Source organism: Saccopteryx leptura, chromosome 1 (assembly GCF_036850995.1).
Source record: "Saccopteryx leptura isolate mSacLep1 chromosome 1, mSacLep1_pri_phased_curated, whole genome shotgun sequence".
NCBI classification, from domain to species: domain Eukaryota; kingdom Metazoa; phylum Chordata; class Mammalia; order Chiroptera; family Emballonuridae; genus Saccopteryx; species Saccopteryx leptura.
Genome location: NC_089503.1, coordinates 141,920,103 through 141,946,493, shown reverse-complemented (window position 1 = coordinate 141,946,493; position 26,391 = coordinate 141,920,103).

Below are 26,391 nucleotides of genomic sequence, written 5' to 3'. Positions count from 1 at the left end.
ATGCAAATAAATTGTAGTTATTATTACTTCTACATCAATTGGCATGGCACATGATGCTGTGTTGATTGCATTTGACAAAATATGTGCATTACAACTCATTCCTACTATTTTCTTTTAGAGTAACTCTTGTAATTTTACATACACATTATTCACCCCTTTGCAACTTCTCCCACCAAAATTTATATTTGTATTATCAGCCGTTAGTGCAACAACTTTGGATTTCAAATTGTTTTCATTTATTACTCTGTATAAATCAGGGGTCCCCAAACTTTTTACACAGGGGGCCAGTTCACTGTCCCTCAGACCGTTGGAGGGCCAGACTATAAAAAAAAACTATGAACAAATCCCTATGCACACTGCACAAATCTTATTTTAAAGTAAAAAAACAAAACGGGAACAAATACAATATTTAAAATAAAGAACAAGTAAATTTAAATCAACAAACTGACCAGTATTTCAATGGGAACTATGGGCCTGCTTTTGGCTAATGAGATGGTCAATGTCCAGTTCCATATTTGTCACTGCTAGCCGTAACAAGTGATATGATGCACTTCCGGAGCCGTGATTCGTGCGTCCCATGTCACCGGAAGTAGTACTGTACATGAGCGACGCCACGCTTTGCATCCTGTGCTCCTCTCACTGACCACCAATGAAAGAGGTGCCCCTTCTGGAAATGCAGCGGGGGCCAGATAAATGGCCTCAGGGGGCCGCATGTGGCCCGCAGGCTGTAGTTTGGGGACCTCTGGTATAGATGGTTTGACAAAATTTCAAAAGTTTTGCCCTCAATGGATTCTAAATTTGAAATTTTTACTTGGATGCCCTTGGTAACATTAAAATATCTTACTATTATTGGATACAATTTAATTTCATGATGATTTGATGTATCAGATAAAATTATTACAAATTCTGCAGTTTCCAAGTCCTCTGTATTTTGTCACAGTAATTTTTTTTTTTTTTTTTTTTTTTTGTGGTAGAGACAAAGAGAGTCAGAGAGAGGGACAGATAGGGATAGACAGACAGGAAGGGAGAGAGATGAGAAACATCAATTCTTTGTTGTGGCTCCTTAGTTGTTCATTGATTGATTTCTCATATATGCCTTGCTACAGCAGACTGAGTGACCCCTTGCTCGAGCCAGTGACCTTGGGCTCAAGCTGGTGAGCCTTGCTCAAACCAGATGAGCCCACACTCAAGCTGGCAACCTCAGGGTCTTGAACTTGGGTCCTCCACATCCCAGGCCGACGCCCTGTCCACTGCGCCACCACCTGGTCAGGCTGTCACAGTAATTTTTAAATACTGATTTCAAAACAGCCTCACATTAGCCAGGGCACATGAAAATTTTGCATTGTGAAATTCTTTCAATAATTTAGTTGTACAATCCATATTACACAAACTTTGATTATGAATTATAGTATGAAATGCAAATGTTCCCTCCATTGCAGCCAACTGTTTTTCATCTTCACAATAATTTGAAGTTTTAAAAAGACTTGTTACTTTACAACTGGAAGCTGATGCATCTAATGACTACTTATGTTTGTTGGTGGTCAAGTGTTTTTTTATCACTGCTCTGCCCCCAACTGCAATACAAAAGTCTCCACTGCAAATATTGCAGAAAACAATGGTATCTTTCTTTGAGATGAGGAATGGAAATTTCTTTTTCAATTTATCGTTGAAACGGCATTTTCTCTTTTTTTATTTTTCCATCCTTTAAATGAACTTTAAAATTAAAAATAAAATATAGAGTTACACGAATGATGCAAGCACATTAGGAACTGAAAACATTACATCGTGGTAGGTGAATTTTCCGGAAGCTAAATTAACAAAACTAAATCAAACAAAACCACTAATTTGGAGTGGTATTCAGGTGTATTTGTCATTTTTTAATTAAAAAATGTCTGTTTTATGCAACTATTTAATTTAAATGCATTATTAATAGATATGGTTTGAGGTTCGATTTCCACTTTAAAACTTGAATTTTGTGAAAATAGTTGTAAATAAAATTATACATATTTGGAAATTATTAAACAGATAATAAAACGTGAATTGTGCTTACGTGTCTATGATTGAATATTCACTAAGAAAGAAATAATCATGAGTCTACAATGTCATATATGCCGTGTCATTTTTTAGTAAGAAGCACACAAAGCCATTTGCGCGCTCAGTATATTGCATGTTCTCTAAAGTCTCCCGTGTGGAGCGCATGCGTCTCATAATGTGTCTTGCTGCACTGTACTGATGCTTGACGAATCATCATGTCAGATACAAATATGTTACATCACACAAAATGGATCGACTCTGCATCTATTAAATATGGACATTTACAGATTAGTCTTCCAATATCAAAAAGGAGGACATGCAGGAGGACACTTTTGAGGGAGGACAGAACTTACAAAAAGGGCTGTCCTCCCTAAAGGAGGACGATTGGTCGCCTTATTATGGAAGAGGGGTAAGCATGGCTATGGTCTGGAGAACAGGTTCTTTTCAGATGGAGGGACTTTACAATACCATGCTGCAGTTATCAAAAATTGAACTGTGCGTGCCAATATGTAAAGATGTTGAAAATACATTACGTAAAAAAAGCAGATTGAAGAACAGTATGTGTGGTATGATCTCACCACATTTTTGTCATGTTGAATCTGAGTTATTTCTAGGAGACTCAAGAAACTGTCAAAAGAGGTCCTTAAGAAAGTGAGACTAGCAAATCAGAGAGGAGAAGGGGACTGTTAATTACCACTTAGTGTACCCCCAGTACTGATGGAATATTTTACCTTGTGTATTATATTTGCATATTTTTAAGTTAATTAAGAAGGGTTAAGAGCGACCAACAGTAAATGGTGCAGAGAAAAAAAGTAAATCAAAATGAAAACTATTCATTAGCGTTGCAGCAAAAAGGTCATTAGCAAGTTGATGAAAGTCTTTTTAGTGGGTGATGGTGTGTGGAAATGGGAGAAGATCTGTATAGCTGACTCATTCTAGAAGGTTGGTGATAAAGACAAGGGAATCTGTAGGGCAGTTACAGGAGGGAGCATGGGTTCAGGAAGGAGATGTCTTAATATGGAGAATTTAGAACCCTTTGACATCTTGATGGAATTCATCTCATAAGCAAGGGTGTTTCCACAGAAGTAGGACTCAAGATAGACACCTCAGAGAGGTAGCAAGGGACAGGACTCAGAGGAAAGACACAGGAATTATTAACCTTAGACAGGAGAGGCACCTCTCTCCCTGCGAAGAAAGTCAAAAGGAACGAGTTAAGGCAGTCCAGGCCAGTCTGCAGGCTGCTAGCAATAACACACACCAGTGTCTTAGGCTTTTGAAATTTCCCTGGATGCAATAAAATATACAATCAAATTCTATGCTGCAGGCTGATAGCAGAGTGATTTAGAGTTTGAATACTGACATCTATGATAAAAACATTGTCTCTCTTTAATATCATTATCATGCAAAGCAGCACATATGCTATTAAGAGACCTTATGTACAATTTCTGCTTTTGAAGGAGCTATCATTAAATCTGGATAAGTTGTATAAATTATAAGCTGTCCCTTCATTCCTTATTTACATTTACACCCAAGAAGTCATGCAATATGATAACAATTTATATTATGAGTAATGTTCTGAGTTTCTTGAGGGTAAGGATCATTTCTTTTTTGTCTTTATGTACTTGTATTTAAGAACAGGACCAGCACGGTCACTGCTCAAGTAATGGTTAATAAACAAATAAACACAATTCTAAAAAAAATTTTAACAGTTGGTGCTTTATTCTGACCTATATCACCACTCAAAAATTTAAAATGTATATATGTTCATATATGAACTGCTATATAAATTTTACTCTATAGAGCCTTTAAAAGAAGCAGTTACAAGGGTGCTTTCAAAAACAGGGAGAAAAGAAGAGGTTACAAAAGCAGTTAACAGTGCAGACTGGCCGGTGTGCATTTACTCCACACTGCTCACTCTAGCCTTAGTCATGATTTCAAAATAATAGCACAGGTTAATGCATTTTCACACCTCTAAAGAGGGTTACTCTCCTCGTGCCAGCATGCTGTGCACATTTATGGGAGAGAAACCACAGGGAGTATCCAGTTGCTAACAAGCATCTCCCAGGACATCCCAGGAGTTTTACCAATATTGCCTCACTGGAGCTGCCCAGTGCAAATTTAGTCTGACTTTTCACTTAGAAATGATGCATCCTGATGGCAGACTATTTTGAAGGACCGGAGCATTCGGAGGGGCTGCAGGGAGCGGAGCTCTGCACGTCTACATAACTGGCTCCATTATTTTTTCTCCTCCTTGATGACTAATTAGAGTTCATTACCATGGGAAGGCTATTTACCAGTCTGCATAAAAGGCGTGAAATGTCGAGGTAACAGACTGAAAATATGTCCACATAACACAATGTGCTCCTCCCACTGGCACTCCTAATGGCCACCTAGAAAAAGGGCCAAGATTGTAAAACACATCACAGCTACTTAGCTGCAACCCCGGTGGGCCAGCTCTGGCAGGGTTAATGCAGGGACCAGAAAGCCGTTATCAACGTGTACTCTCTGCTTGTACTCAACAGGAAGAGGACCTTTTGAAAGTACTAGATTTATTTTTAAAATAAATTGAAAGGCTGGCCTTCTACAAAGAGCACTCAGTGTACAAGTCATAGAGCTTGTCTTACGACCGCTGCACGTTAAGATGGGCACCGTTTAGTTGAAGCATTCGTCTGAAATACCGCTTCTTTCTGCTCTCGTTCCCACCACGTACGTCAGACTTTGACAAGCTAACCTCCAGTGATCTTCTCTCTTTTGCCAGGCTTAGGAAATTTGAAAAGCATAAAATAAAAAAAAAGACAGAAAGAGACAATGACACAAAATTAAGAATGTGGTCTACAACAACGAGATGGAGGCCTTGATGTGGGTGGGTGTGACATCTTTCTTCTGGGAAGTGTAAGCAAAATTGCCCAAACTCATCCAGAGTCCTCAGTACACTCATAGCATAAGCATTCATTGCTTCCTAAAAGCAAAGCAGCAATCACCTGACGTACTGTTCCAGCCCTTAAGCCTCACTCCTCCTCTGCAAAACTGGGAATAATGCACGTACGATGGGGAAGTCATGAGCATTAAATGAGGTCATGTAGTAATGTGGTTAGCACAGTTCCTGGTACCACAAGAACATTCAGTTCATTATGAGCATAATTATGATTAAGCAGAGTAAGAATGTTACCTTTAGACTACAAGATAAACTACCAAATTATTTTGATCCATGAGATACAAGGCCACTCACCTCATCAACCTGTATTTCAGTAAACATAAAAGGCCTTGGGCATTGATTCATAGTGCTTACCAAAAAAAAATCTGGTTGTGATTAAACACTGCAAATGATCCAATTATCCTCAGATTCACAGGGTCACAGCACAGCTGGAAAATGCAGTAGCACAGACATTCTCCACCTCCTGGATAGGTGCCACACCCTCAGACCACAGGTGGAGATCTGTGCCCTGGATGCGGCCACCCGGTGTAGCAGAGGCCAGCCTATGGGTACCTCACTAATATCTCCTCCACACCAATATCTCCTCCACACCAACCAACTCAATGGCTTCCACCTGCATGTACCTATGCTTTCTTGCCTGAGGGCTTTCTTTGGCCTACTGAGCTGGATGGCAGAAATGCTAGGGAGTTAGTACTCCCTGCAGGAGACCTCTTCACATAACTGGTAGAAGTTAGTGAATTGCTAGCTCTCGGGTGAGATAGCCCAAGACATTCTGCACTGTCTCCCAGAGGACTGAGCAGCAGGAGGACTGAGCAGACGACCAGCAGGACTGAGTTCGGGCTGTGCATGGCAGTAACCTGCTCAATAATGCCAACATCAGCTTGCTTCCCTTCCCCATCTCTCTTCCCTACTTTAGTGCTAGTATTTCCTGGGACTACCTCCCAAATCCTTGTCTTCAGGCTTTCCTTCTGGAAACACCCAACCCCCCAAAAGGTCCTTCCTTCAGGCTCCACAAGGATCTCCCCCTGCTCCTCATCACCGAGCTGCTGCATCCCTATGCCATTCCATCTTGGGCATGATTGTCAGTGCTGTTTCCATTTATGGAGTTCTAATTTAGGGACATCACATACAACTTCCAAAACAATTTCTACCCTATGGGAAACAATACCAACCAAGATTTCCTGAGAGTTCACCTTCTGCCAAGCATCATAAGAATCAATTCTTATGTACCATCTATAACCATCACAATAAAGTAGGTATCATTATTAACCCCACATAATAGATTTGAAAATCCGAGTCCAAGGAAGTTAAGTCACTTGCTAAATTCTAACAGAGCAAGTGAGAGGGAGAGCTGGGTGGAAATCCTTATCTTTTTGGCATCAATGCTTATGAAGTTTAATTCCTTGTGATCTCCATAAAACCTGCTGAGTAGCAGTTCTGGGGTCTGTATATTTATAGAGCATGATTGGGTGACTAACATATTTAGACTGCTGACACAGCTTATCAGGGAAAACCTTTCTCTTTCCCATTAGCAACTTATATTCTAGTCTACTTTACCCATTCTTCGGTCATTTTTAATAAAAAGTTCAACAGCATGAGTGGTATGGCCAATATCTGTGCCCTCACATCATTCTCCACCCCCTTCATCCAATAGTAGAGCCCCTTAGTTTTAACTGAACACCTGGCTGTCTGCTAGAGACTCCCTCTTCCAGCCTGTCTTGCAACTAGATGTGGCTGAAAGGAAGTCAGTGGAAGTGCTGAGAGCAATTGACCTATCAAGTTGAGCTTTACTTCCACAGCTTTCTGCTCCTTTCCTTTGGGAGACCATTCAGATGTTGGAGGTCACAGAGAATCAACAGAAAGGAGAGCAAGACTTAGAATGAGGATGAATCATGTTTTATTTATTTTCTTCCTTTTTTTTCTTTAGGTTTTAGGAACACAGAGGAAGAGGAGGAAATCAAAGCCAGAGAAAAAAGGAAAAGCTATGACATTCCCTTTTATCCTGCCCCTTGGGAGGCTGTGGGTGGTAGGAAAACAGAGTGGGAAGGAATCCCCAGCTGTTATCAGAGCTCATAAAAAGTTCAAACCCAACCTTCTAAGGGGGTGGGGGGCAGAAGATGTCACTGACTCTGAAGCAGAAGGGGTCCTTGAGATGCACTAGGTGCCCACAGACGCCCCTTTGAATGTGCAGGGGCCTCAACCCACACTAGCCTCCCTCACTGTGCAACACAGCAAACCTCACATTACAAGGAGGGCACAGATCAGTCATTACAGTGGACCATGGTTCCACTTTGCTCATAACTATGACGATCATGCAATGCAAATGTGTGCAAATTTCCAGTTATTTTCTAAGAGGACATATGTTTTGAAACATTCATTTCCAGAGTCCACTCAACAGGACATTGTCAGGTATTTACATAAAAACAAATACAGTTACTTGGAATTAAGGGACACTTTAAAAATTTCACATGCTTAAAAATCTTCCATGCAATGTCTTAACCACAACCGGTCCTTTTGTGAGTGAACTTACTGACTGCCTTTCAGGACCTGGCAAAGCCCCAGGCCCACACGAGCCCCACACACAGTGTCGCTTAAGCTGGCTGCCAGACCTCAGCAGCTCGACCACATTCTGCCGGTGCAGTGAGTGTTGATGTGGCACTTCAGAGGCAACACGCAGATCAATGGAAGACGCAAATTAGCCGTGGTCGATGAATAATGGCAAGTGATGAAAGATGCAACAACAGCACACAATTTGAATCAGAATATATCAAAAGTTAAAAGCCAGCAACTCTGAAAGAATATGAATAAGAGTGTGTATAATCCAGGTTTCCCAACTCTCTACTTACCTTGAGTCATTCTTGCCTTTTTTTTTTTAATTTATTTGGGGGGTGGGGAGGAAGACAGAAAGACAAAAATAGAGAGAAAAATACATTGATTTGATGTTCCACTTATTTATGCATCCATTGGTTGATTTTTTATGTGCCCTGACCAGGAATTGAATCCGCCAACTGAGATTATCAGGACAATGCTCAAACCATCTGAGCTTTCTGACCAGGGCAAGTCATTCTTGCCTTTAACACCAGTAGTCTGCAAACCCATTCTACAGAACTTCAGAAAGCACCATCTTTGGGGAATTTTTCTCCCTTAACTACTGCTGAATCTTTATAGAGATATTTTCACATACAAAAGTCTTTCCTGCTGTTATCTACCACCTCGATCAGCCATCTTTTCCTCAGCAACTTGTCTCTTCTGCGGGTCATTACTTGGTAGCTCAGAAATAGTTGTCGGGGCTGCTGTCTTTTTTTCCTGAACTATTTCTCTCTGAGCATTGACACCCTCAAAAATGTCTGAGGCCAGGATATAATGTCTCACAATAAACAGGCTAGGAGATGCTCACGGGAATAACATTACAGAAAAATCAGGCTATTGGACCTCATCCACCCAAGGATCCACAGACCTAATGGTGGCCTGACCAGCTTGCCTCTCAGTCTTCCCAGGCCTGCCAAAATGTAGGGGAGAAGGGAAGGAGGTACTATTTTACTCTGACCAGACCTCAAGCAACGCAGGACCCCTGGGTAAGTCCACTGGAACAGTTTTCTCTTTGCCCTTGGTCAGGGCAAACATCCTTCAGAGATTCAATTCTGACCTCAAGAAAGTGACTTTCATATTATCAGGCAGAGCCTCAGTGTCCTGGTCCCAATTTGGGCTCTATCTTACATCAACCAATGCACAGATTCGAGGGGTCTACTGAAACTAACTAAACAGAAACTGCCAACAGCCTGGAAAGAGCAGCTCTCTCTCCTGCCCCCACTTTACTCTGATAAAGGTGTCAGAGCCACTGGGGTTTAATCAGGCCTCGATTAAAACCACTGGAGAGCATTAAGCACATTATAGTATCCCTGGCCCTCATACAATGCAAAATTACAACCCTTAACCATAATATAAGAAAATCCAACTAAATTTTATTTTTCTCATGATGATGATTTTGGTGTTTTTTAAAACAATTTTTTTTTAATTCAAATACTTTCTCTTGATGCTCTCATTTTCTTCAAAATCCCTCCTTGCTGGTGCCCCCTGGAGGGGGCATCAACTCTGCATCCTGGGAGGCCCAGCACTGGGACGAGTGTCAGAGGCCCCCACTTACACCTGAAGAGCTTAGTCCCAGAGCCCTGCTAACGTCACGGCTGCCTCTGCCTAGGAATCCACCAACCTTCTCATGGTAAAAAAAAACAAAACAAAACAATGTTCCCTCCCAAATGTCTTCCTATGGGAGTACTCCTGAGAACAACAGGGTTTTGTACTCAGCTGACAGACTGAGCTGCCCCTAGATGATTTAGAACCAAAGGTAACCCTCCCTTTCTTTTTATCTTCTGTTTCTTCAAGGGCTTCAACCTTAAGGTCAAATGAAACCTTATTTGGCTCATTTATTCAACAATGTTTGTTGAGTACTTGTTGTGGGTTGAACAGTGTCCCTCAAATTGCACGTGCACCCAGCACCTCAGAATGTGATCTTATTTGGAAATTGATTCTTTGCAGGTGCAATTGGTTAAGATAAGGTCATAATGGCATAGGCAGACCCTAAAGCCAGCAGCCATCACCCTTATACAAAGTGGAGAGGACACACAGAGATAAATAAGGCAAAGTGAGGATGAAGGAACCAACCGCCAACACCTTGATTTCTGACTTCTGCACTCCTGAATGGTGAGAGTAAATTTCTATTGTTTTGAGCCACTCCATTTGTGATCACTTGTAAAAGCAGCCACAGGAAACTAATACAACTCCTAATATTTTCTAGCCACAGTACCAAGCACTAAAGGGTTAGCAATCCTAGAGCTGAAATTCTGGGGCAGAAGACAAACAATAAGCAAGTAACGAAATAAATAAATAGGATCACTTCAGGATGGGATAGGTTTTATGAAAAAGCAAAACAAAAGAGGTATGTGATAGAGCTGACCATGGTGGGAGGTGCAGCAATAGCACCTTGTACAGTGGATGTCTCTGCCTCGTTCACACCGAGAGATGTTCATACGACCCACTAACTCTCCCATCCAGCCAGGACTCTCCAGAGAGTGTGCTCCCTTCCACTCCTGTGAGCTCCTCGCACTCAGCCACACAGAGCTGTCCTCTCCTCCCCTCTCCTCCCCTCTCCTCCCCTCTCCTCCCCTCTCCTCCCCTCTCCTCCCCTCTCCTCCCCTCTCCTCCCCTCCCCTCTCCTCCCCTCTCCTCCCCTCCCCTCCCCTCCCCTCCCTTCCCTTCCCAACCTCAATGCCATGTGGTTCCAAAGGCACTTCTGCTTCTGAGGTAGCGCCATGTTCCTCCACAGACATTTTCCTTCCTTCACATGTTCCCAAGCTTGAACATGTATCAAAACTGACAAGAATGGCTCCCCCACCCCCACCCCGGCCACCACCAGTTTGTACATAATGGATGTCAGTATATTTCCTCACCATACTAAGAGAGCATATCCAATTTGACTTCATTACCGCCGGAGCTCTATAAACAGCCGCTAGTCAGGGCCAAACCCTGTGGTTTATGAAGAGAACACCACAAATGACAGGAAGCTGCGGGGGAAAATAGTCTGACTGCCTTTGGCGTGTTCATTTTTGAGTACAGATACTTCCATTCATCAGGGGGGACGTTTATGAAGCCTGAGCTGTCAAGAGGATGTTCCAGAAAGGAGCCCAACAGGCCGAGAGCACTGTGATTATGAGGCCATCTCCAAGCAGAGGCCTTACAACTAGAAGGCGAGATGCTCAAACCGCCAAGAGCGAATGTTGGCGCGCGCGCGCACACACACACACACACACACACACCCTACCTGCCGGTCTTCGAGAAGCAGGGCAGACTCAAAAGCAAATTCATTCAGCCAGAACTTGATTACCTAAGAGAAACGTTTCTACACACAAATGCCAGATGAAAGCTGTGACAGCAGCATCTAACTGAAAACGGCCGTGTGCGCAAGGAGAGGAACACAATGAATGGAAAGCAGGCTCGGCCATCGCAATAGACCGGGGAGCCCTGAGCCAGTGCGCAGAGGGCGGAGGTGGGCCTCCCAGAGCGCTGTGCTCAGCTGTGAGCGTGAGTCTTGTTAAAATGCAGACTCAGGTTCAGCAGGCCTGGGACAGGACCTAGCACTGTGCGCCTGGAGCAAGCTCGTGGTGATGTGACAGAGACCCTATGGAACCGGCTGTGGCGTGAGGACGGACAGGAAAGCGGTCGTCAGGAGGCTGTTGGGAGCGCCTAGGCATCCAGGCAACCAGCAGTAACATCCCTTGGCTTCTCCCGGAATACCCACAATGGGGCAACGATAAACTTTATTACCCATTAGATGTCGCTTATCAATAAAAATAATTGCATATAGCAATTCTATGTGTTGAATTAAGACAGGTTCAAAGATAAGTTGTTTTTCAAAGATAATAAAGCAATGTCTCTCAAATCGGCCTGCATGTGACAATGAATTGGTAGCAGTAAGAAGCCCCAATGCCCGGACCCCAGCTCACAGCAGCTGAGTCTGGATCTCTTGCCCTAGTGTGCAAACAGGGGTGAGGGTGGGAGGCAAGAAGGCCACCGCCTGAGGGGAGGGGAGAGAAATTTTCAGAACAAAAGGGACCGAAGAGAAAGAGTAAATCCACACATTTCTTCCTTTTATTTCCAAATTTCCAGCTCTCACTCTCATGGAGGGACTCTTCTTCTCCTCACTGGTCTTCTACTCAAAGTGTGTTCCACGGAGCAGCAATGTCAGCATCACCTGGGAGCATGCTAGAAACAATTGGAAGCCCTTCCCCCAACCTACTGAATCAGAATCTGCATTTTAAAAGACCCCCAGGTAATCAGAGTGCACGGTGAAGTCTGAAAGCAAGCGCTGCGCACTTGGACGGGAGCCCAGGCGTTCTGTGCAGAGACATGCAACGTACAAAGAGGATCATTAAACTGCTGGAGCAATGCAAACTGGGCTCAGCTGCTGCTTCTACCGCGCCAGGCAGGCGACTGCAGGAGAGGGTGCCTGCGAATGTGTAATTGATTTACAACATCCTCTGGCTGTAAAGAAGTGAAAGCCAAGTTGTCTTTCTCTGTATTGATATAATTACCGACATGAGGGGAAGCAGGTTCCTTCTTCAGATCAAGTAACCTTGTTATTTATCAGCCTGTGCTAATCCCACTTCTGATTAGCAATTTATTCTGGGTGGTTATTGACTGAACCCACTTGGTTCTCGTTATTCATTCTGTTTCCACCAGCAGCAATTATTTAGCTCTCAGGATGATGGCAATGTAGATGCAGGTACACATATTTGCATTTTCTGTACATTTTCCTATGTTCCTTGCCTGCCTCTATAGACAGAACATTACCTATGGACTATGATTGCTGTTTTAACTCCTCACAATACCTAGCAAAGCATTACTTATTGGGAAATATAATGGATCCTGCTGGGTGATGCCAGGAACCATTCTCAACACTGTTCATCTCAATTCTCCTTCCCATGAGCCAGAAACAACATTGTTTTAAGGCCACATTGGAATACTCTTTGATGCAACAAGATTCACCGCCTGCATCTGTGCACTGACTCTAAGCTGTCACCAGCTTAGAAGTTGTGTCCATTTCACTGTCACTTATTAGAACTTCAAGTGCATTATCCCAGAACAATCCCCTCAGTTCCCTCTGCTGCCAAGCTGGACCCCAAGAAGAGGAAACCGTACTCTTACAATACTACTAATCAAATCCCACATGGAATTTTATTGAATTTGATGTTGGTGCTTAAGGAATAGTTTGAATCAGAAGATTATTAAGAGGTGGAAATGGATGATATTACAGATTCTGACTTTTGTATATTTATAACAGCTTTGAAGATGAGTAGCATTAATTTTTCAGGGAAACTTTATTTTTATTGAAACTTTTGATTGTCCTTTTTCTTTCAAAACATGTAGATATGCTTTCATTTTTATACTTATTTTCCATAAGCATTATCATTCAGTGGCTGATAGATGACTTTTTAGGTGAACTAAAGATGAGGGAGGGAAAAAGGGAAAGGTTAAAAGAAAGAAAAAAATAAAAGTGGTCACAGCCTAGTGAGTCCAGTGTAGGAGAAATTAAAGGTTGGGTATATATATGAGTGAAGGACAGCTTATAAGCAGATATAAAATAATCAAAGTTTAGCCTGGCCTTCCAGTCACAGTTACTGCATTTTCCCTTGGACGATGTTTTTTAAATGGTGGTAGGGGAATTAACTTGGCACCCTAAGGGACATGGGGCACTGTCTAGAGACATTTTTGTGTTTCACAGATGGTGGAGGAGTATGTAATGCCAGTGGCCGAGGCCAGGCAGGTCCACATTGGATTCAGGCAGATGGTAGAGAAACTACGAAGCCAGAAAGCATTAGGGCCATTCTGTTTAATAAAGTCTCACAACAGCAGACAAGCACACAGTCAGGGGAAACTGCCTCTCAAGCAAACAAACAGCAAAATGGCCCCTCACAGTGGCTGACAGGCAGGCAACCCGCCATCCACAATCCCCCATCTCTCATCTCTCTCGAGTGCAAGCACCCATAGCCTTATATAGGCTATGGACACGTGCCTCTGCCACGTGTTCATGCACTAATCAAAGCAAAGTGCTTGTAGCCAGTAAACCCACAAGCAAACCTAACACAGCTGCCCCACAGAGTACTACAGACATCTGGTGGGTAGGAGCCAGGTTTGGTGCTAAACATTCTACAGTGCACAGGACAGGCCCTAATAACAAAGACTCATGTGGCCCAAAATGTCAATAGTGCCAAGATTGAGAAACTCCTTTAAAGAGCAATGGACAAGATAGTCATGGGCAGGTTGAATAGAGAGAAGCATTCCTCAGGTTGTTCTACAGGAAGATAATGAGGTAGAGAGGTGGAATGGCTGATCTGACAACCCAAGGTTGAATGAAGTTGAGAAGACGGAACTGTACATCAAATACTAAGAATGATGGTAGAGTGTCGGCCTGGCATGCAGAAGTCCTGGGTTCAATTCCTGGCCAGGGCACACAGGAGAGGCGCCCATCTGCTTCTCCACCCCTCCCCCTCTCCTTCCTCTCTGTCTCTCTCTTCCCCTCCCACAGAGAGGCTCCATTGGAGCAAGGGTGGCCCGGGCACTGGGGATGACTCCTTGGCCTCTGCCTCAGGCGCTAGAGTGGCTCTGGTCGCAACAGAGCGATGCCCCAGAGAGGCAGAGCATCGCCCCTGGTGGGCGTGCCGGGTGGATCCCGGTCGGGCGCATGCTGGAGTCTGTCTGACTGTCTCTCCCCGTTTCCAGCTTAAGAAAAATACAAAAAAAAAAAATACTAAGAATGAGACAAAGAAAAAGAGCCAGCTGTTGGGAGAGTTCCATGTAGAGAGAAAAAGGTGCCAAGGACGGGCCAGGGAAGGCAGTTGCAGATTGAGCGCCTCTGCTGTTTTGGAAGTAGACATGATAGCTAAAAGACTGGTCAGAACTTTTCTTCATGTGGAGCCTGACATCTGATTTGAGCTTCCAGATTGGAAGAAGGAGAGATTGGACCAACTTCTGTGCAGCAATTTATTAAAGTGAACATGAGATATCTGTAAGGGAGATCCCCATAACTTAGAGGGCACCTGTTTATCAAATGGTCTCTGACCTCCAGGAGTGAACAGCCTCATTGGGAGAAAATTTACAAATATATGCTGATGACTCCTAAATTCTTCTCTTTAGCTAGACCTCCTCATCGAACTACTAAATAATGTATCAAATGCCAATTTACTTCCTTGATGTAAATATCAAATAGGCATCTCAAATTAGCATGTTTAAATATAAACTCTTGACAGTCCCTCAATCTACACCTCCTACAGTTTTTCTTCTCAGTTGCTCAAATAAAAACATTGGAATCATTCATTATTCTCTTTTTTCCTGACACCAAACACCCAACCAGTCAACAAATTCTCTCAGAGCTATTTTCAAAATATATTCTGACTGAAATTCTGTTAAGTGAAAAAAGACCCACAAAGGGCTGCATGTTGTGTGATTCCAGTTATATGAATTGTCCAGAATAGGCATAACATATAAAGGCAGAACATCAGTGGCTGCCAGGCTGAAGGGAATGAGGGGATGCAGGGGCAATCACTTGGGGGTACTAGGTTTCATTTTGGAATGATGAAAATGGTCTAAAATTAGTTGTAATAGTTGTACAAATCCATGACTATATTAAAAGTCATTGAGATATACTTCAAATGGGTGAATTGGAGAGTATATCTCAATAAACCTATTATAAAAAATATACATATAGACACACTTAGATAGATCATTTAAATCTTTTCTCACTCTCTGCACCATGGCCACACTGGCCTAAGCCATCACTCCCCACCTGCATTATAGCAGCAGCCTCCTGACCGGACTGGCTTCTTTTCCTGCTCTACCTGGACACCTTCCCATGAGCAGTGATAGCGACCCTCTGAAAACGTAAGTCAGGTCTATCATTCTTCTTCTCAAACCCTTTTGATGGCTCCCATCTCAGTGGTGTGACAGCCAAGGTGACCTACCAAGCTCCACACAAACCTGCCCCCACTGGGCACCCCAGCCTCACCTCATTACTCGCTGCTGTAAACCACCGGCTTCCTCCCTGCTTCTCAGCCACCAAGTCTGCTTCCTCAAGGACTTTTAGCTTGTTATTTTGTACGCCTGTTCTCCCAGGTCCACATGTCTCGCTCCCTCACCTCCATCAATCTCTGCTCAAATACCTTTACTGTAGGATCTTCCTGACCATCTGATTTAAACTGCAACACCCCACTCTCTCTTCAGTAATTCATAGATGTGCTCACTGTTTTATTTTTATCTAAATACTTATAAACATCTAACAAAGCAGGTATTTTACTTATTTTTTTTACTGTCTATGTTCCCTAAAATGGAAACTTTATGAGAGCAGTAATTTTTGTCTGTATATTCACCATATATCCTTAGCACCTAGAGCACAGACTAACATAATAGATGCTTAACATATATAAATTTGTTGAAAGAAAAAATAAAACAAGGAAAGGACAGTAAAAGACAGAATGTAAAAATATTGATATTAAACTATATAAAATTGAAAATCTACTCAATAGAAGTTTTATAAAAAATAATTTTATAGCTTTGATATCTTTTACCCTCTTTTAGATGTGCTCTGTCATAGCCACATAATAATTTGTGCACACAGAAGAGGAATATATTATCATTAGAGAAGCAAACCTATAAAAAATTAGTGATAGCAATATACCTTTAATAATTTACTAGAAAAAAAGACACTGTTAGAAGGGGCAACGAAGGGGAAAAAATTTCTTCCAAACTGGACATTCTTTGTTTACTTTGCGTTCTGTGGATTTTGGCTTATCTCCAAAAATGAAAAGGAGAGGTGATGAGAGAGGAGCACAGGCGCATGGCTGGAAAAGAAAAATGACCATTAAAGCAAGCAAGTCTCTTTCATTAGGATACAGCTACAGGGTTTTGGCATCTCGTAGGGTTACTTGAAATCCTCAGGTTCCTAATATTTCCCCCAAAGAGCCTTTGCATCACATAAGTGATTGTGAATGAATTAGAGAAAATATTCTAATAAGCCTAAAAGAAAATCATGATTTGATTAAGGAATCAATAATGATCAGTGAATAAGCATTTATTTTGTACCTCTACTTACACATTTCTATCAGCCTTGCTCTAATATATAAATATATCTCTTTTAAATAGATTTGTAAATCGAGTAGCTATACTTAGCACATGCATGTGAACCCATGCTAAGTTCTCAGTTAGCTCTCCTTCAGGAGAGCCTAGAGTAATGGACCATGATGACCCCTAGTCCAGGAGCCACTTTTTACCTAGTGGCCTATATCAGAACTGCATTCACCATACCCAGAAAAAAAGGGCAGTGCCGTGTTGAAACACACAGCTACAAAGAGTAACAGCATCACATTTCTGAAGGGGGATCTGTAGTATCAAGGAAAAGTTTCATGAATGAAAAATAGAATTTCAAATAATGGAGGGTTGGATAGGTGGAGAAGAGTGAGAATGACATCTAGGGGGACAAAGGGGATTCCAGGTAGACTAGAGCAAAGACGAGCCCTGTACTGTGACAGCAGAGAAGCTCCTCCAATCGTGCTTCTCAAGGAGTTTGAAGGAAACTCTTTCCCACGGGGAGGCCCCAGAGCCACAGCGACAGCGATTGTCTGGGGGATGTGGCATTGCAGATTGCTGGAGGTAGAAACAGATTATGGCCAATAGACTGGACATTTTCTCCATTTAACTTTGCACATAACTATTTTTGACTCAAATATTTGCAGATCCTCGGGAAACAGTATAAATGGAGGCTCATATGCCATATATCTGAACTATATCCCAGGTAAGCAAACTCTTGATTATAATTAAAATTTGTTCTATTCTCTTACCTTAATGGATATAACTTTCCAACAACCCGGATGGCCAGATCCCAAAAATAGAATTCTCAGAATTTGAAGCAAGACATGACATCAAAGGATGATGTCCAGGGGACAACCAACTTCAGCCTCTGGCCTACGGACTATCCCCTTACCTTCCCAAGCCCAGCTCTCTTCTGCAACTTTCTCCACACGTACGTGGACACCCCGACTGCATATACAGGTCGGTCCACAGCAGCCATTGGACCATCTCGCAGGCCTAGAAGTTTATACACCAGTGGCCCAGTCTGCCTTCTGAAAACAGGCCTGGAGGAGAGGACCATGGAGGTCCTGGAAGTGGGTTCAGGACCATTTGAGCAGAAAAGTCCAGGGTCCTGTTACCAAGGGCATGATCTTGAAGAAGTGGTACAGGCTTCAGGTATGCACAGGGGGAAACATACTTGAGTAAGGCCAGTGAGGATTTAAGTAAAATTTTTAAAAATGCTCATGGACAGTGTCAAAGAATCACAGTCTAACCATCATTCTATCTCATCATGCCCCACATTCACTCAGTGGAAAAATAGAATCGCATTTCTCAAGTCTGGAATGCTGATTTGGAGCCTTTTTTCATGAGATCTCAAATATGCCAATTTTCATAGTCAAAATCAGTCTGATCCCAAGAGGCACACAATTGACAGATCCTTAGAACATCAAGATGTGTCTGTAAGCATTCCAAAGAAGTTAAAGAAGGTTTAGAAGAAGAGGATAAAGGGAAATTACTCATGCCACGTTTATAATTTGGAACAGCATAAAGTAGGAAACAAGTGACATATATAAAACTCTGGTAATAAACCTGAGGAGGAATTATTAAGCAGACCATAGAGACCATATGACTCTCTGGGATAGAGCATTCAGCTGTAGAACCTCCCTTTGGGAAGCACATAGTAGGTTCTCCACAAAACTGACTCAGAATGAAATTATTTGTAAACATGGGCCACCACCTGCATCTCCTCTTAAAGAGAGGACATTAAGAGTTTGCATTAAACTCAACAGATCAACTCTTTTTAAGATAAGCATTTGGAAAAGTAGCACAAGACCTAGATCTGGCCATGCACGAGTTTCATTCACTCAGGATTACAAGAGGGAAGGGGATTGGAGGGAGGTAGAAGATGATAAAAGGGGGATAAACGGTGATGAAAGGAGACTTGACTTGGGGTGATGAACACCCAATACAATATGCAGATGATCTATTATAGAATTATATACCTGATACCTATATAATTTTATTAACCAATGTCACCACAATAAATTTAATAAAAAAAAATTTTTAAATCCAGACAATAAAAATAAATAACCATAATAAAACACATGGTTCTCATACATATAAGCATACACATTTGATCATGAATAAAACACATGACTGCAAGTATTTTCTGTAGTTACATACCCAGTGTTGTCTCCATTCTGAATGGCCTCTCCCAATGCAGCTCCCAAGAGTGAAAGCTTCCCAATTTTCATCTAAAGAGAAATGCATTAGAAATCTCAGCTGAGACAGTGAGATGGCAGAATGACCAGAATATAGAAAGTACAAATTCTTCCTTGGCCCAGTAAGCCTCAACCCTCATCCTTATCAGCACCACTGCCATCGTCCTCAAGCTTTGTGGTTTCCTACAGGACATATATACAAAAGACAATGAAGACTGGAAAACAGAACTCTACTTTACCACTTTCCAGGTGCACATTACCCACAAATCAGGGTTCCCTGGTAAATTCAACAAGAGTCCTTGATGTAAACTTAAAACATCAAGAGGGTCTCTCCCGTCCAGCCACCAAGTTGGATGTAATGAGAACTCTCAAATATTGAATTGTTTCTGTGAGAAGAAGAGAAAAATTCTACCTAACGGGCAACACAGTAGTAGAATAGGAAGAAAAAACAAATCCAAGGACAACCTCTTTCTCTAAACATTATTTAGATGGAGGAAGCAGAAGACAGCCATGCCCAAAGGTTGATTAAGGTTGGTCAAGGCCCCAGGGGCAGAAGAAAATATCGGGCCCCTTAAAAAAAAGAGAGTCAGGAAAATAAAAATAAATGTTAACCATACTTTTAAATAACTAAAAAAATTATGTACTACTAAGGTTTTATTTCCAATAAAATTTGAATATATGTATAATATAATTAATAATACAGCATAATAATAACCACAAGTTTTGAATAGTTGAACATATGTAAAATTATAATTAATGATAGTATACATATAATAGGAGTAACAATCAGAAATTTGAACAAAAATATCATAGAATTTTACTTGAAATTAAAATTACAAATATGAAAATATTTAAATAAATTTTTTTCTTGTTTTCCATTTTGCAAACTTATTAACTATCTCATCACAGTCAAACTAATTTACATCCCTGCGTATTTGCATATATAGTAAGTCTGCACTGCAGAAGAACCTTTGTAAATACTAAGTAGCAAATATGATTCTATTGCTCCGATGAGCGGTAGCACAGCCGTGTGGGGCCTATGCAGTGTAGTATGTGTATAGTATGCAGCATAGTAATGAAATAATGAAAATAAGTGAATATAAATATACTATCAGGTTTTACTGCCAATTGCAAACTTGTACATAATTAAAATTGCATATATGAAACCAAACTTGGTGTCGTTAGAAAAAAGTATAAAGTTGGGGTTTTGCGGGGCCCTTCAGAAGTCGAGGCCCAGGGCCCGCGCCCAGTGAGCCCACCGTTAAATCTGTCTCTGGTCACGCGCCTGTGTGGGACTTCTCCCACCAGAAAGTGCGGCTCCATCCGCATCCTTCCATCTGACCAAGGCATCTTAGTATTACTTCCTCTTGGGGAAATACAATTATTATTAGGCATTGCCTCCATGGCTCAGAAGCTATTCCTCCTAGAAGGAGCTTTCTGGCTTCTTAGGTGGGATGAATGATGCTTTGTGACATAATTAGGAGAGGGAAAACTAGCCCAAAGACTAGCTACGGACATTGCTTTGCATCACCATGCTGGGGAAACATTCCCGTAAGCAGCAAGTCAACTCGACTTGATTTTTCCACAGGGAAGTAACTGACAAATTTCATATGGATTTATAGTACAGAAATTTGTTGAAAAATGTCTGCAAGATATATCTGCTCTTCACACCCATCTTATTCAGAACTGAGAGGCTGTTGCCAATTGGGCAACGCTGAGCAAATCACTTCCCTTTTCTCTGCTTTAGTTTTCACATTTACACATTGGTAGAAGCTGGTGCTGGCTGAACACTGAGGCTGTTTTCAGAGGTCTCAAATATTCAAAGGAAGGGTATTTATAAGTAAATGGGGATTTGAGTATTGCCTATTAAGAAGTAACACTTGTTTGTGTACCAAATTGTTTTGCAATATATTTAAGGCCACTATTTCTTCTTTTCTTATGCTCAACAGAGGAGATGCTGAGCCATAAAATGATACATAGCACCTTCTACTCAGATGATCCCAGGTAAATATTTAGTAATGGTACTAATGGGGATAAAGTTGCTCTCGCTCAAGGGTCCAGTAAAGAAATAAGATCCTTGTCATCAACTCAGGTATGTAAACTATTTCTATACTTGTGTGACTGAATAAGACAAATAAGAAGAATAGGTTGAAAACAAATGTATTTAAATCTATAGAAATATTCCAGTAATGTTCTCTGTCCAGTTTAGCTTTTGGCTGACCACATAGGTGAAAACATTCCTTCTTGCTCATCTTCTCTTCCCTCAAAGAGTATGTTATCCGTCTGCCCGTCAGCATAAGCTAAGGCTTCTAGATGTCCTTGATTCTAGTGCTTTTCTCCTTATTCTCAGGATTTTTTAAAATAAGTTGTGTGATGCAGTGAAACAGGCATGTGATCAAAAAACTAGGTTCAGGGCCCAATTCTAAGTAAGAGATATGTCTAGACAAGTGACTTCTATAATATTAAAAGAATAATTAGAGATGGGAAGATGGCAGCGGAGTAGGCGGACGCACAGACGCCCAGCTTTCACCACCAAACTGGAATACAAATCAATTTAGGAAAAATCAGCATGAAAAACCAACTCTGGACTACAAGAACAGCTCTCAAAAACCAAGGAGCAAAGAAGAAGCCACAACAAACCTGGTAGGGAGTGCCTGAATCTCCTCTGCTTATAGGAATGGAGGGGGGAGGCTGAGAGCCCAGAGGGGATCTCACCCAAGGGAAAAAAGCAGAAAATACTACTCACAGCCACTTGCCTGGTGACCAGGGAGCAAGATGTGTTGAAAAGACCAGCTTATCTCCCAAGTGGAAAGGACAGGGAGAGGGACAGAGTGTGAGGGGCTAAGGAATTCAAGAAATGAACTAAAAAAGCTGACTCATCCATGCTGGAGGTGGCCATAGCTGGGGGAGGGACTGAACCTTCCACAAAACAGTACTGAATTGATTCTGGATCAGAGATCTCCAGATATCTCTCCAGCTCTAATCAGCGCAACAAGACACAGCTGAAAACAAGAAGTGGGGAGGAGGGACAGTAACTCAGGTCTCCATGGAGATCTGAGATACACCTCCCCCTACTGAAGCTGAGAAAACACCCTGCCCCCAGAGAGATTAGCTGGCTAAAGAGGACTTCAGAGTCTCAGGTTACACCCATCGCATTCCAGGATACACTTTCAAGGAAGCCCCCTGCTGAGATCAATAAACAAGACTATCACCTGTTAAGAAAAGAAAAAAATCAAGACTTCAAAGCTGCCCAAATCCGAAAGTGGATTATAAATAATAGCTGATACCAACCCAAAAAGACCTAGAAATAACACAACTGAAAACTGGAGGCAGACAACACCAAGCCTAGACTCAACCAACTCTACAAATAAAACACCCAAACACAATGAGAAGACAAAAAAGTACAATCCAAATGAAACCACAAGAGATACCTTCAGGAGATGAACTGAGTGATATGGAAATAATCAAACTTCCAGATGCGGAGTTCAAAATAATGATTGTAAGGATGCTTAGGGATCTTAGAACAACAATGGATGGTCATTATGAACAACTAAATAAAGAAATAGTAATTATAAAAAAGAATCAGACGGAGATGACAAATACAATATCAGAAATAAAGACCACAATGGAGGAAATTAAAAACAGGATAGATAGAGCTGACAATCGAATCAGCAAGTTGGAGGACAACTGGAATGAAGGCATGAAAGCAGAGAAGAAAAAAGAAAAGAGACTCAAAAAGTCTGAGGAAACTCTTAGAGAGCTCTGTGACAACATGAAGAGAAATAACATCTGCATCATAGGGGTTCCTGAAGAAGAAGAAGAAAAAGAACGAGGGATAGAGACTTTGTTCAATCATATCATAGCTGAAAATTTTCCTAAATTAATGAAGGAGAAACTCTCACAAGTTCAAGAAGCACAGAGGACTCCATTAAAGAGAAACCCAAAGAAACCTACACCAAGACACATCATAATTAAAATACCAAAGCTAAGCGATAAAGAGAAAATATTAAAAGCTGCAAAAGAACAAAAAGCTATCACCTATAAAGGAGCCCCCATAAGGATGACATCTGACTTCTCAACAGAAACACTTGAGGCCAGAAGGGAATGGCAAGAAATATTCAAAGTAATGCAGAACAAGAACCTACAACCAAGACTACTTTATCCAGCAAGGCTATCATTTAAAATCGAAGGAGAAATAAAAAGCTTCCCAGACAAAAAACAACTCAAGGAATTCATTACAACCAAACCAATACTGCAGGAAATGTTAAGGGACCTGTTATAAACAGATCAAAGTGGGAAAAGAATATAGCAAAAAAGGAATACACCTTTAAAGAAGAAAATGGCAATAAACAACTACATATCAATAATAACCTTAAATGGAAATAGATTAAATGATCTAATCAAAAGACATAGATTAGCTGCGTGGATAAGAAAACAGGACCCGTACATATGCTATCTACAAGAGACACACCTTAGAACAAAAGATACACATAGATTGAAGGTAAAAGGATGGAAAAAAACATTTCATGCAAATGGAAATGAAAAAAAAGCTGGAGTAGCAATACTTATATCAGACAAAATGGACTTTAAAACAAAGGATATAGTAAGAGATAAAGAAGGCCACTACATAATGATAAAGGGAGTAATCCAACAGGAAGATATAACTATTATAAATATCTATGCACCTAATATAGGAGCACCTAAATATGTAAAGCAGACTTTGGTGGATTTAAAGGGTGAGATCAACAGCAATACTATAATAGTAGGGGATTTCAATACTCCACTAACATCACTAGATAGATTCTCAAGAAAGAAAATTAACAAAGAAACAGCAGACTTATTGGACACACTAGATCAACTCGATTTAATAGATATCTACAGAACCTTTCACCCAAAAGAAGCAGAATATACATTCTTTTCAAGTGCTCATGGTACATTCTCTAGAATAGACCACATGTAAGGGCACAAAAGTGCTCTCCACAAATTTAAGAAGATTGAAATCATATCAAGCACTTTCTCCGATCACAATGGCATGAAACTAGAAATGAACCACAACAGAAAAGCTCAAAAATTCTCAAACACATGGAAACTAAATAGCAGGTTGTTAAATAACAAATGGATTAAAAATGAGATCAAAAAAGAAATAAAAAAATTCCTAGAAACAAATGACAATGAGCATACAACAACTCAAAATTTATGGGACACAGCAAAAGCAGTACTGAAAGGGAAGTTCATAGCATTATAGGCACACTTTAAGAATCTAGAAAAAGCTCAAATAAACAACTTAACCCTGCATCTAAAAGAACTAGATAAAGAATAGCAAGTAAAGCCCAAATGTAGTAGAAAGAAGGAAATAATAAAGATCAGAGCAGAAATAAATGACATAGAGGCTAAAGAAACAATACAGAGGATCAATGAAACTAGAAGCTGGTTCTTTAAAAGGTAAATAAGATTGATGAACCTTTAACTAGACTCACCAAGAAAAAGAGAGAGAGGACTCAAATAAATAAAATTAGAAATGAGAGTGGAGAAATAACAACTGACACAACAGAAATACAAAATATTGTAAGAAAATACTATGAAGAACTGTATGCCAAAAAACTAGACAACCTAGATGAAATGGACAAATTCCTTGAAACATACAATCTTCCAAAAATCAATCTGGAAGAATCAGAAAACCTAAACAGACCAATTATACCAAATGAGATTGAAACAGTTATCAAAAAACTCCCAACAAAGAAAAATCCGGGGCCTGATGGCTTCACAACTGAATTCTACCAAATATTCAAAGAAGAACTAACTCCTATTCTTCTCAAACTATTTCAAAAAATTCAAGAGGAAGGAAGACTTCCAAGCTCCTTTTATGAGGCGAGCATAATTCTGATTCCAAAACCAGGCAAAGACAACACAAAGAAAGAAAATTATAGGCCATATCTCTGATGAATATAGATGCTAAAATCCTCAACAAAATATTAGCAAACCGGATCCAACAATATATGGAAAAAATCATACACCATGATCAAGTGGGATTTATTCCAATCAATGTGATTCATCACATAAACAAAGAGGAGAAAAACCATATGATAATTTCAATAGATGCAGAAAAATCATTTGATAAAATCCAGCACCCATTCATGATCAAAACTCTCAGCAAAGTGGGAATACAGGGAACATACCTCAACATGATAAAAGCCATCTATGAGAAACCCACAGCCAACATCATACTCAATGGGAAAAAATTAAATGCAATCCCCTTAAGATCAGGAACAAGGCAGGGGTGCCCCCTTTCACCACTCTTATTTAACATAGTCCTAGAAGTCCTAGCCACAGCAATCAGACAAGAAGAAGAAATAAAAGGCATTCAAGTTGGAAAAGAAGTTAAACTATCATTATTTTCAGATGATATGATATTGTATATAGAAAACCCTAAAGTCTCAGTCAAAAAACTACTGGACCTGATAAATGAGTTCAGCAAAGTGGCAGGATATAAAATCAATACTTAGAAATCAGAGACATTTTTATATGCCAACAATGAACAGTCAGAAAGAGAAATTAAGGAAACAATCCCCTTCACAATTACAACCAAAAAAATAAAGTACCTAGGAGTAAACTTAACCAAGGAGACTAAAGACTTGTACTCAAAAAATTACAAAGCATTGATAAAAGAAATCAAGGAAGATACAAACAAGTGGAAGCATATACCATGCTCATGGTTAGGAAGCATAAACATCATTAAAATGTCTATATTACCCAAAGCAATCTATAATTTAATGCAATACCAATTAAAATACCAATGACATACTTCAAAGATATAGATCACATATTCCAAAAATTTATATGGAACCAAAAAAGAACACAAATAGCCTCAGCAATCTTAAAAAAGAAGAATAAAGTGGGAGGTATCACACTTCCTGATATCAAGTTATACTACAAGACCATTGTACTCAAAACAGCCTGGTACTGGCATAAGAACAGGCATATAGATCAATGGAACAGAACAGAGAACCCAGAAATAAACCCACAGTTCTATGGACAACTGATATTTGGCAAAGGAGGCAAGGAAATACAATGGAGTAAAGACAGCCTCTTTAACAAATGGTGTTGGGAAAATTGGACAGCTACGGGCAAAAAAATGAAACTAGATCACCAGCTTACACCACTCACAAAAATAAACTCAAAATGGATAAAAGACTTAAATGTAAGCCTTAAAACTATAGGCATATTAGAAGAAAACATAGGCGGTAAGCTCTCTGACATCTCTCGCAGCAATATATTTGCTGATTTATCTCCACGGGGAAGTGAAATAAAAGACAGGATAAACAAATGGGTCTATATCAAACTAAAAAGCTTTTGCACAGCTAAAGACAACAAGAACAAAATAAAAAGACAAACTACACAATGGGAGAACATATTTGACAATACGTCTGATAAGGGGTTAATAACCAAAATTTATAAAGAACTTGTAAAACTTAATACCAGGAAGACAAACAATCCAATCCAAAAATGGGCAAAAAAAATGAATAGACACTTCTCCAAAGAGGACATACAGATGGCCAATAGGCATATAAAAAAATGCTCAACATC